We start from the raw sequence: 9937 nt of genomic DNA, 5'->3' as shown, positions 1-9937 counted from the left end.
TTATTATAACCAGTCACAAGGTAGTGATGTGATATTGATAGTGAAAAATGTTATAATTCGGAGCTCTCTAACACCATTGAGTGCTAAGTTATTTTTTCGGAAAAACTGAAATTTGGAGGTAACTCTGTTTTCAATCTACTATTTCTTCCGATTTACACGATCCAAATGCTTGGTTCAAAATTCCTCTGGGCGTGACTTAGTTTTCTACAACCTGATGCCAGGTGAACCGTTTTATATCAAATGGATTTCCAGGTGCACCCGATAACAAATTGCCGTGCATTCGACGAGTTGATTTCTATGTGATGAGTAAATGTTGGTGATAGTATTACTTCAATGGGCAGTGAGCACTGGAAAACGAGCATTGTGCAGATTACAGGACAATAATTAAGATTAAAAGTCATCTAAAAAGTATGACTCATGATACATAATTGAAGGTCTTAAACCGTTCGAAAATATTTTCTAAAAATCTGGTGTGGCGCGCCATAGCCACCTCTAATAACTAATACCTATAATATTAGAGGTGACTATGAGCGCACTCACGCGCACTCACAATTGATCTCCTGACGCTAGTGTTCACGCGCATCTCAAGTCTACTTATAAACAAAGATCTGAGCCAGTTGGTGACAGGACAATAACGCTGGAGACATACGAGGTCTGCTATCTCTTCATAGTGAATGATTTAATAGAATCAACAGTTGCCAATAGTTTGCAATTGGATAATCACATTTTCTCGAATTTCGAGCTTATTTTCAATTTTAGGTGAAAATGTTATTGAACATTAATTGCAGAGATCTTCATGCCCAATCTTTTTCACTTGAAATTTTCTGTTTAAATTGTAAGGCTGTTAATTGAGAATCTAAAATCAAATTTGCATAGATGGGGTAGCCTACAAGGAGTATCCTTAGTTTTTTCTGCCGGTCAGTGCCTCCTTTAAAAATGAAATAGTTATTTGTGCAACTAGTGCGCAAAGTGACAGTTTGCTGCACCGAAAGAAACGTTTACGCCCGAGCCGAAGGCGAGGGCGGAATGGTTTCTTGAGTGCAGCAGAGGAACTTTGTGCACGTATTTCACATTAAGTTTTTCCTACAGTTGCCATTGAATATGAAAAGTGGGTAATTATGGATGAAATTGCCTGAAATGCATCAAATGTTTTTCTGTGTAATTTTATTATTGATAAAAACCTTAATCCCAAAATCCTAAAGTCCTCGTTGTCCTTGGTTATAATATATAATGAATAATAATTAGCGCGTTGTGCTTGGTTGCACCTCTGCTCACTATAGCAGCCCAGTCACTGTTACCAACTTCATTTTGATTTTGCTGCACTGTTGCTCCATATAACCTACCAACTATTTTGCGTTGCCATGTTGCAAATCTGGAGTGCAGAAAAATTTTTCCCGCACTAGAGCGGAAAAGTGATTCTTTGCGTTCTGTAATCAGTGCAGCAATGGCCACTTTTCAACGTCACTGTAGGAAAAATAAATCAAATATTATTATTAGTTTGTACCATTTTCTCATACCATTTTCATTATTATATGGTTCATACTGTGTATTAGAATAGTTTATTCTTACTATACTGTATCATGTATGTTGTATGAAGATAAAAATAAATTTGATTTGATTTGAAAAAAATAGGAACAAAGTAGTTGATGAATTAAGTCCCAAATTTGTGTTAAATTTGTTGAGTGATTACAGTGGGTGGCCTATTTACATAAAGTTATTTATGCAAACTTCATTTCTCTCGTAGATTTTTTCTGAGGATGATGTTCACAAGTGCACTAGGCGTGTGTATAGGTTATGAGACTAATCATGAACTAACTCCATGATGTCTTTAACTTACAGATTTGCACACCTTATAAATTTGCAATTCCACCAAGATTTAGTGTTGGTTCTGAGTCGTTTGATGGATGAAGGCAACTTCCCACACAGCACACTGATGTTTATAAAACGTTTAATAAACGTTATCTCTTAAACATTTGAAACGTTTAGACAACGTTGTATGTTGTTGGCCATAACGTTTTCTAAACGTTTATTCAACCTTTAATTTGGTACTGACCTTTACGTTTAATAAACATTTATTTAAACGTTGTATTCAACATTTCGATAAACGTTATATCAACGTTTTGATAAACATTATAGTCAACTTTCAATAAACGTTATATCAACGTTTTGATAAACATTATATCAACGTTTTGATAAACATTATATCAACGTTTTGATAAACATTATATCAACGTTTTGATAAACATTATATCAACGTTTTGATAAACATTACAGTCAACATTTCAATAAACGTTTTGATGAACATTATAATCAACCATTAGTTAAGCATTCGATTCTTTCCCAGGTAGCACAGAAACGTTGAAATAAAGTTAGAAACACGTAATACCTTAACGTTGAAAACACGAAAAAATGTCCGTCGTTTCCACATTATTTTCAACGTTGAATAATAGTTGAAAAAACATCGTGGTAACCATTATTTTCAACTATCAACAGAGGTTGAATTAGCCATACTTTTTAACCGGTACCTTATTAATTACATGATAATATTTCTAAAATCATTTGGAAAGAGATGAAAATACGAAATCATATTTCCATTTATTTACATATGATTTCATGTAACAGAAATATTACCGTGCAATGCGGTACATTGGTAAGGTGAAATAAAAACACAATAAAAACCATATTACTTCAATTTTGATCCACAAAAGTTATTATGATGAAAGTTGTTTAAAAAACTGAGATGGTTACAACCAAATTACCATGGTAATTTAATATACTCTGCCATTGTATAGCTAAAATCTCAAAAATATTTTATGTCTGTAAGAAACAGAACTTAAAACTATTATATATTATATTGAATGATGAAATACGAAATAAATATTTTTCATTACCATGTTACAGTAAAACACTTTTATAAACTGCTTATCACACTACATCCAACCACTTTTTAATTTTAAAAACTGAATATACAAAAGTTATTTATACATTCAAACAAAAATGTTGACTGTAATTGGAATACAATAAAAATTGCAATAGATACAGTATTGACATTTCAAAAATCTGGAGTGGCGCACTCACACAACTTTCCTTGCCGTTATGAAAAATGATAACCAGACGGTAGTGTTCACGCGCATCTCAAGTCTACTATTCAAAGATCTGAGCCAGCTGGTGACAGGACAATAACGCTGGAGACACATTATGTCTGCTATCTCTTCATAGTGAATGATAAATATAGAATCAACAGTTGCCAACAGTTTGCAAGTGAATAATAAAATTTTTTCGAATTTCGAGCTTATTTTCAATGTTATGAGAAAATGTTACTGAACATAAATTGTAGATTTTTATGCTCAATCTTTTCCACTTGAGAATTTTTGTTTAAATAATTGTATCTGAAGCCTGATAATTGAGAATCTGAAATCAAACTTTGCATAGATGAGGCGGAACTCCTGAAATTTTCACAGATATGGGACTTGTGGCTGTTGATAGAGCTTAACAATGTCTATTTTAGGTATAAGTTTAATCAGAATCGTTAGAGACGTTCACGAGAAAATCGCGAAAACCCTGTTTTTGACAACATTTTTGCCATTTTAGTCGTCATCTTGAATTAAATTCGATAGAAATAGTTTGTGTCGGATCCTTATATTGTAAAGACCTTAAGTTCCAAGTTTCAAGTCATTCCGTTAATTGGGAGATGAGATATCGTGTACACAGACACTCATACACACATACCAATACCCAAAACCACTTTTTTGGACTCAGGGAACCTTGAAACGTATAGAGAAATTCATAAATTGGGGTACCTTAATTTTTTTTGGATAGCAATACTTCCCTTACCTATGGTAATAGGGCAAGGAAAGTAAAAATTGGTTTTGTTTTAGTAGAAGCACTAGCTGTATAGAACATGAACTAAATGTAACAGAGAGGCTTATTTAGTATAGAATAAAGAGACTATAATCACAATTTGGCCATTTGTTTGAGAAGGCTAAATTATGGTAAAAGTTTGGTGGATTTGAAAAAGCTAGCCAGCAATCAAAATGCTGAGAGAACAAATGGCCACAGTGTTATTATACAGTCTCTCTGTAGTGTGAAATAAAGAAAGTGAATATTAAATGCATGAAAAGTTTGTATATTGTAAAATTATTACAAAAAAGATTATGGATGTTTGAGATTCTCTAAAAATTTACTTATTGGCACTTGGCCTAGTTACATGTGATTGGTTGCTGGATCATTTCTCCGTTTTTCTCGACCTCCATCATGGTCTTTGGAGAATCAAAACCAATTTTGGATTATTATATGGATTTCTTCATTTGGGGCACTGGAAGTAGACTTGATGTTCCACACTGCACCTGAAAACAAAAATTTATAACCCACTGTGAAAAACAATGATATTTAAATTGAAAACTGCCATGTAATTTATATATATTTTTCCAGAAGAAAAATTTAGTGGGATTGAAGTTAGTAGAGATGTGATAAAGATGAGTTTGAGATGGGATATTATATATGAATATATATACAGTTTGAGTCATATGTAATGGGAACCCTTCAATAACTTGGAGACTATTGTGGATATTACTGTAACTTTCAGGATACTCTATACTCATTTAGTATCATTTAGTAGTACTCATTTAGTAGTTATACTCTATACTCTATTCATTTTGTATGAAAGTATCATAGAGCATTTTTATTGATGTCATCTTTCTTGTTTTAAAGAGGTCTTTAAAATGATGTATCACACAATGGGTGTTTACATTTAAAATATTCGAGATACAATCCCTAAGTCATCCCCTTACGAGGGGTTGGGATTCAGTTATAAATATGTCAAAAGGTAGAATAACATTGTAAATTCCTGAAATTTACAAAAAAGGGTGTTCACTGGTACCGCATGGTTTTAAAAAGCCACAAATTTTCAAATTTTGAACAAAAACTTTGTTTTTTCACACAATGTGTTCTACAAACATGAAACTTGTAATTTTCTCAAAGTTTGTAGAACACATTGTGTAAAAAATAAAGTTTTTGATCAAAATTTAAAATTTGTGGCTTTTTTAAAACCATGTGGTTCCAGTAAACACCCTTTTTATATCTAAAACTACAACATTCTCCAACTTATTGAAGGGCTCCCATACATATGACTCAATCTGTATAATAAATATACCTACTCATGCTAAGAACTTGATCTGTGTAGAAAAGTTGGGGAAGATTGTGGGAACAAGTCAACTCATTGAAGATTCTAGTGAAGAAAAATAAATCAATTTCAAATAACATAGAATAACACTGATATAGCCTATTACTAAGGCCCGTTTACACAGTATAAGTTTAAGCTAAAGTTCAAACCTTTTTTTTAGTTTAAAATAAATTCTGTTTTTAGAGTATCATTTTGAACTGCCTACCTAACCTAGTCTATAAATCAAGAATTCACAGATCTTTGAATTAGGTACGGGTACTAAACTCAGTGATGTGAGTAACTCAAGATGGATTTTAGTTATTCTTTTCTAATTAGCAATAAAAGTGTGTACTGCATTATAATTTTAGAATTTTCTTGTCAGAAATTGAATAAGAATACAGTAACATATGTGCCCACTTTGAAAACAACCAACAACCAACTAGGCAGGTTTTTGGTACGGTAACTTAGCCAAAGTTAGGCTGGTTTAGTAAAGTTTAGCTTGAAAGTTTGTAGATGATGACTACTAATCAAAGCATAGTCTATTTTTGAGAATGAAATATAGGCCTATTAAATTTATTTATTTATTAATAGATGGCTTTCATTGGCAGAGAGATCCTTTTGGATGTTCTGCCTTGCCGTATTGGTATTACCCATTGTCATTTCCTATCAACACTCAAGTTTATAGGTTATAATATTAGGTTCTTCATGTTTTCAATATATTAAATAAGATGATATATTATGAAAGATGGTAATATAATACGACTTATTTTTTCAACTTTTTAAATAAATAATAGAGACTATACCACAAGGTAACGTTTTCAGCATAGATTAATTTTATGCTTGCCTAACACAATCACAGAAAACTATAAAGGGTAACATCTGAATTTCATGTATCATATACATGAATACATAATATAATAAATAATTGTAAATGTTTAACTTACCTTTCAATCATTCAACGGATAGAGATAACAAAAATAGACGATCACATCACATCCACGATTCCACTCACAGCTTTAAAAATGCGAGGTTACGTACTGGAAAATATAACATAGTAATAGAAAGCATATGCAGTTGAATAGAGAAGAGAGAGAGCATAGAGTGTGAAGAGGATGGATCATGGATTAGATTAGATTAGATTAGAGATCTTTATTTATGTATGTTATGTTATTATACTGCTGGCTTATACACTAATTTATGTTGAATGACAATACTGCTTATTTTAAACGAATTTTACAAGATATGAAGAGTTATTAATAAGAATAGAGATTGAATGCAATTTGAATAACGATAACATTGCGATGTACTGTATCTTCATAAATCGCGGTGTTTCGACAAATATTGTCTTTTCTCTAAAAATGATATGGAATAATATCCTTCCCATTAACACACGACCGGGATCCATCAATGGATAGATAGAGAAAGAGGGGTTGAGAGGTGTGGTAGACGAGGTTAATAAAAATATAGACAAAAAAAAACTATAGAAAAGGTTGCTGATCTGAGTTGATTTTTTTCAGTTCTACTCACTGCAAAAGCTAATACTCTGAAGTTCACCCATAATATTTTATGGCGAACAATTTTTGAGAGTAATATTCATTCTCTGTTATGTATCGCATACAACCTAACTGGCTAGGTATCTAGGAGGCAAATCCTCCTAGGTATCTAGGAGGTACCTAACAGGAGGCAAAAATCGATCAGATGAGCAATTGGCGACAAAGAGTGGACTCAGGTGTTAAAATTGGGCAGGGAGTCTTCCTCAACTCTCTCATGTTGGACTACCAACCAACCAACTCACAACTTTGGCTCGATATGGTGTAACTGGAAAACTAGTAACACCCAACTTCAAGACACGAAATAAAATTATCATTCAGCAAGAAATGTTATTGCTGTGATCATGTATCTGATCGAATAAACACCGATTCTGGTAGAAATAAGTATTCCTGAAAAATAAACGATTCTACTATTGAAGAACTTTCTGTACGGTAGGCTACCGGTATTCTAATATCAAGCCTCCATACCTACAATCCGGTAATTTCATATGATAATAAGAAAACTATTTTCTTGAGCTTCTTGAAGCCAGTGATAGTTAAGCCAGTTACACACAAAGATTTTTGGACGATCGATTTTTTGCCGTCCTTATGAAATCTACCAGATTAAACGAGACTTTAAACTCTTGAATACGGTACATTATCTGTTTGCCAAGCTATGCAACTGTCGGAAAAGTAATAAATAATATCCTCCCCATCAATACGCGACCGGAATAAGATTGATACGATACGGTATCAGAGAAAGTGTAAAATAGGCCTACTAAAACTAAAGAAGATTTGTAAAATGCTGCGAGACCTCAAAATTGAGTAATATGGTTCAAATTAGAAAAGAGATAGAAAAACTAAATTGCAATTCATCCTCATTTAAAAGGATTCTCAACTCCGGCTACGAAATGATCTTGACAATATAATTTCGCTTGTATAGCCTACGCTAAAAACTAAGCACCTGAATGAAGTAAGTGAGGCGTGAGCTATTTTCTCTTTCTCCTTCATGTTGTGTAATGAAAAAATCATGTTGTATTGTCTCATATTGTGTGATAGTTATATTTTAAAAGCTCATTCCAAGCCTTGAAGAACCACAGATTAATATAGAATCACTGTATGATTCTCAAAAATGTAGTAATTGCAATGATTGAATTGACTCCTGTACAGAGGAGTATCGTTGGCATAACATTTGCTGTTCTCACAACTTTACTTGAATTGGTATTGTGTTTACATGCAGTATTGCTGTTTACAAGCGTAGGGTCGAGAGGTGGCTCTACTGCCTGGGGTGGGAAATGTCTGAAAGCCTGCTTCATTCTGTTTATATGCACTAAAACCTATCATTTATTTTTTCTTCTTTTTTTTTCTTTAGCTCAGTTTGGTCAATTTTTGCTATCCTACTCCTTTTATATTTTTAAAAATTTTACAAGGAAAATCGCTCTCATAAGGATGAGTCCTGTGAGTCCGCTGGTCTCTTTTCCTTTTTTAAAACATGTCTTACTTTAGTTAAGTTATGAGTCTAGTTATAATGATTTAATTTTCCCATTTTCTCCCATAATTATGGATCTGAGAAGTCCCGTTTTTTTTCTTTAATTTATAGTTTCATATGTCGCTGTTCTGTTCTCTACAATCAATCAGACTTGTGTTGTTCCAGACTTGTGTTTTCATATTCCTTTCATTATCTTGATAATAATTGACTACTCAATTGAGAACTCACCCCTACACACAGACGTATAGTCTTGTAGAGGTATTCCAGTAACCAATTTTCAAGTGTCATATTTTTTGTAACTGTGCATTTTGGAATAATAAAGAATTTGATTTTGATTTTGATTTGGTTCCTGAGTTTCTTTCATAGAATTCAATTTGATATCTCTAATCTATTTCAATACTCAACCATGAAAACCAATTTTCGAATCATAGTATCAATCAGACCCTTTGGATATCGATCTTCTAGTAGTTAACAGAACCAAAATGCAAAGAGTATAAAAAAACCCACCAGTCACTGGTGGTAGGGCTGTGGTTGGGTGCAAAGTAAATGCTGTTATTATTGTAAATGGAAATAAATACGAAATATCTCAACTTTCGAGGTGAATTTCATTTCAAAGACTTGAGAGATATCGTCTATTTTTCTTTCAAATAGTCTCCAATTTATCATAAGAGACAATACAGTACCTAAGTTAATATTCTTTGACATTCAATATTTCGATTCCCGTTAATTGAATCAAGCGACTACAATGTAATTGGAGGTATTTAAGTGTTAAGTATTAATATATAGATCTACTGGGTAGATTAATTGAGTCAGTATGTAATTAATAACTTGATTGTTGAATTCTGGAAATTACTACTTATCACAATTTCTGAAAAACTACTTTATGGGTTGTGATGAAACTTATTATTTCTTATACATAAAACATTGAAAATGAAAAACAACAGCTTTCTAAGATCCTAGATGTTTACCAATAATGCAGCTATCTTGTGGATATAATAACTTTAACTTCAAGAAATATTTTCAGGACTGTTTTCAGAGACAAATATTGTTGAAGCGTTTGAGTTATATGAACTGTGATGAGCTTCTAGCAATGTGATACAAATAAGATACTTTTTTCTCCTCTCAATACTCTCAATATTATTATGATAGTTTTTGTGATATGTTGATACACAAAATTAACTATGCATTTACTCCGCATGTGCTGGAAGTTTACGTGTAATTGATTAATACAGTACCGTATCAATAATGAAATCAAATATTGGGCTTATCGAGAAGTAATGACAATCGTTCAAGTATTTAGTCTGAATCGTATCTGAAAGTGACTCTTCAACATCAGTAGAAAGTTCTATTTGCACAAAAGAGGAAAATCTATACAGGTTTATTTCAAAATGAAATTCAATGTCGTCCAATAAAGTATGTAATGAAAACATTTGGGGTATGTTGGGTGTGCTCTGTAGATGTGAGATTCTCTAAAATTATAATTAGTAGATAACCCGTGTTCCGCAATGGTGGTCTAATTAAAAACTTGACCCACTGAAATATTCAAGAATTCAAAATAGGCCTATAACCATCGTCAGTAAATTAAGAATCAATATGCAAAATATTTCAAGTCAATCAGCTCAGTAGTTCTGGTGTGATGATACGTCATTCGTGAATTTCCTGTCACCTACGTCTGTTTATTAGCCAATATTATATCCTTAATTAGGCTATATTATAGATAACTCTAAAACATCAAAACAGACAAATTATTATCGTGAT

General features: G+C 32.5%; 1 long non-coding RNA gene across 1 annotated transcript; it reads right to left on the bottom strand.

The window, feature by feature from the left end:
- Window positions 1-4110: 4110 nt before the first annotated feature.
- Window positions 4111-6195, bottom strand: LOC120353053. Its single transcript, XR_005572163.1, has 2 exons — window positions 6106-6195; window positions 4111-4346 (listed from the first exon to the last, which is right to left on the bottom strand). It is a non-coding gene; the product is annotated as an uncharacterized LOC120353053 (long non-coding RNA).
- Window positions 6196-9937: the final 3742 nt, after the last annotated feature.

This window comes from Nilaparvata lugens, chromosome 9, assembly GCF_014356525.2.
Source record: "Nilaparvata lugens isolate BPH chromosome 9, ASM1435652v1, whole genome shotgun sequence".
NCBI classification, from domain to species: domain Eukaryota; kingdom Metazoa; phylum Arthropoda; class Insecta; order Hemiptera; family Delphacidae; genus Nilaparvata; species Nilaparvata lugens.
Note: the sequence above shows the minus strand (reverse complement) of the source record. Positions and strands in the feature narration are given on the sequence as shown.